Below are 3,679 nucleotides of genomic sequence, written 5' to 3'. Positions count from 1 at the left end.
TCAAGCTGTGAGTGAGTGGTTTTGAAGATGTGAGGCAAATTTCAATTGTTTTTTTAATTTCGATATTTTCAAATACATATCTACTTATGTAATTTCAAAAGATTTTTTTTTTGTGTACAAGTTTTATATAAACCTGGCTAACTTACCAATTCCTTTAAAATTTCTTCGTCCCAGATCTCCTCGATATCACAAGTTTTACGGGTAACTGGTGTTGAAGAGCTTCCAGACTTGGTCGTTTTCGTTATACGAGTGGTTTTTAACTGTAATTAATGAAAGGGCAAATGAAGAAATGAATGTGTACAGGCATTAAAAAATATACATAAATATGTACAGACATACATATATATATAGTATATTAGACTGATTCAGAAAAATCTACTAATTTTTTTTAACCCCTCTTCAATACCTCCGAGGGTTGTCCAAAATATGCCTGTTAAAAGCGTAACCCTTAATATTAAGTTTAAAAGGTAGCGCACCGCGGGTTTCTGTTGTCCATATAAACTACTTATAAAAAAAAAATTTCGCAAAGATGTCAAAGGCCAGAAGCCTCTATCGAGATTCAAAAAATTAAAGATATTTTTTTCATTTAATACCCAAAACCGATACTACTAAAGTCAAAGATATCGCATATAAATTTTGGTCCCTATTAGAGTCGGTTAGGACGTCTTCATGGGGTAATCTGAAGTTTGGCCCCTGTGCGACACGCCTTAACCGACTCCAATCGGGGCCAATCCGATCCCGGGATTTTCGGGATGTCGTTATCACAATCCCGGGATTCCGGGATTAGACCCCGGATTTAGAAATGTCATTACTTTTCAACAAATCAAATCGAAAAAATTGCTGCTATATTGTTTGAGAGGCTCTTCTACCATAAAAAAATAACTAATAAATAAATGGGTTTGAAACCAACTTTTTATTTAAAGTGGCATTTTTATTTTTTCTCGCTGACGTCAGGATTTATTTTAAAGGACTTTGTAATTTCAAAGATGTGATTGATTCCGAAAATTATTTAAAAAGTTCAATGCAATGTAGAATAAAAATATGGGTACCAAATGCAAGAGGAGATTTCTTTAGAATTTAAAAAGATCAAAATTTTTCGGATTCACAAGGACAAATAGGTGATGTTTTAAGCTGATAAAGTTAGAAGGACGAAATTCGAGGATGTTATCGAGTTTATTTACGTTGCGAGATTTGAAGGATATTTTCAATACTTACCAGTCCCTCTGCACCAAAAACTTGAATTTGTTTAAATTTGAAAGAATTTCCTGTTTAATTTAATACCCATAATTCTTCCCTAAGCACATTTCTCTGAATTTTTTTTATTCATTTTTTGCATTACTGACGGCAGAGTGAAACATTAAAAACGCAATTTTACTATATATTTGGCCCATGTTTACGCGAATATATTGATATTCGTGTTTAAAAGTTACTACTGCGCGGTGTTATATGTAAAATGAGCTATACATTTTAAAAAAAATATTAATTATTAAATAAAAAAAGGAAAAATATAGCCAATACTGGCCAAGAAAATAGTTTCTATTATTGCCATCATTGCAAATTACAAATCCCGGAAATCTCGGGATTATTTGCCTAGAATCCCGGGATTTTTGGGACTTTAAAAAGGCAAATGCGGGACTAAAGTTAGCAAAATGCAGATATTATTGTGGATTTTGGCAGAATATCTATATGGTCGAACAAATGTTGTTAGCGAAGGGATAATCTGTCGATATCCGCAATAAAATCTGCATTTTGCTAACTTTAGTCCCAAATTTGCCACGCCTATTTCTAGGGGTTTGTCACCTTAAAGAAAAATCTTGCCCTGCAAATATTATTTCTGGATAGGTATTCAAATTTTTGCAAATCCCGATTTTTAACGCTTTGCTAAAAAAAATCTCATCATTATTGTTGACTCTCACAAATTAAACCATCGCACCATAAAAAAGAATATTTTAAAAATAGTTCTTGAAAAATGCCCATTTTTTAACCATCTTTTTTTATAGAGAATTAAACCTGGATTATGATGGTGTAATTTTAAATCCCTAATTTACTGGTCTTCACTATGCAAATCAGCATTAAAACAAAAACGACGTTAAGATAAGGTCTCTACGATTAGCAGAACCCCAGATATAACGCTGTGAAGAATTACATAATTAGTTAGAATCACGAAAAATCCAAACTTTGACAGATCATATCTCCGAAACAAAAAAATGCAAAAAAAAATTTCCTCGAAAAAATTTGAAGCGAATCAAAAGTGTGACACCAAATTTGGTGCCCGATATGAAAAAGAATGCCTCATATACATATATGTATTTATATATGTGAGTCTGTCAAATGTAAAAAAGTAAGTACTTTTTTGAAGCAGACATCTTTAAATTTATGGGATTTAACGGCAATAAAAGCTTGTAAATGAGGCCACCAGCACCCGGAAGTTAATGGAAAACGAGCAAAGGTGTATGAACTCATTTTGCGAAAATAAAAAGAAATGTACACATATGGGCAATTCTCACAAACTTCGAAGTTTTTTGTGAAAGGAATTATTATTATTTTTTTTTTACTCCTGGGCACATGTATGCAATTTTTAGTATGCGTTCCTTTAGCTACTAGAATACAACATCCAACGTGGTGCAATATTTTAAAGCAACGCACCATACGTTTTTAACGTTTTTACGCGTATTTTTTTAGAAATCGAAAGTGTGCGTAGTTTTAGTTCGATTTCGAAAATTTTCAAAATATAGCTTTTTAATGCCAAGGTCAATGATTGCACTGAGTTTGGTACAGATTGATAAATCAATTACCGAGATACACATACAGTGAACCAAATAAAAACTGGGACGCGACATTTTAGCAAATTTTGGCTATTTTTCTTTAGTTTATTTAATGCTTATTATTTTTTCATTAGAGTATAAACCCAAATTTCAGGCTTTGTGCAAAAATTATGAAAAACCTGCAAAGTTTGACCAAAATTTCTAACTTCTTGATCAGCATCTTTAGAAAAAAATTTGGTACATATTCAGTGCCCATCAAATTTTAGCCAGCCAGAACACGATAACAGTTGTCCGATAACAGTTTTAGGTACGTTTAGGTATACTATAAAAGCCGCGAGTGTCAGAATTTAAAAAAAGGAGTCACGCCACTTAAACTCTTCATAACATCTTTTTTCCAGCAAGCCCATACAGTGACTCAAACAAATGACCAGGTGTTGATTTTCTTCAAAAATTCGTAACGTTTTTCGAGCTAAATTTTTTTTTGTTAGTTTTATATTAAAATATCGTATAAACTTTAACCAAAACAGCGTTAATCACAGTTTCGGACTTTATACAAAATTTAGGAAAATTCAACAAATTTTCATCAAAATTTCAACTTTTTATTCTGAATTTTTAGACATTTTTTTTTTGTGTGCAGTTTTATGTCCCATACAATTTTAGTCTAATAATAATAATTTTTTTTTTAATACAAAAACTACTTCAGATAAATACCTCATCATTAAATTTGCAAAGAGAGATAGCAATTGTGCTGTATTACAATAAACTGGCCATGCTTTCACTTAAAAAATCAACGCAATTATTTAAAAAGCTCTTCTGCTACTCCCACAATAAATTTAAATATGTACATATGTAGCTGTTCGAGAAATTAAAATTTAACATTTCCCACATAAATGCAGCAACTATTACGAATTTTA

General features: G+C 31.6%; 1 protein-coding gene across 1 annotated transcript in view; it reads left to right on the top strand.

Moving 5' to 3' along the window:
- Positions 1 to 3,679, top strand: part of LOC118733025 (titin-like) — an 80,816-nt gene that overhangs the window by 76,658 nt on the left and 479 nt on the right. The gene's annotated exons all lie outside the window — the stretch shown is intronic.

The sequence above is a fragment of the Rhagoletis pomonella genome, unplaced genomic scaffold (genome assembly GCF_013731165.1).
Source record: "Rhagoletis pomonella isolate Grant_MI unplaced genomic scaffold, Rhpom_1.0 Rhpom_scaffold_00002, whole genome shotgun sequence".
Classification (NCBI taxonomy): domain Eukaryota; kingdom Metazoa; phylum Arthropoda; class Insecta; order Diptera; family Tephritidae; genus Rhagoletis; species Rhagoletis pomonella.
Note: the sequence above shows the minus strand (reverse complement) of the source record. Positions and strands in the feature narration are given on the sequence as shown.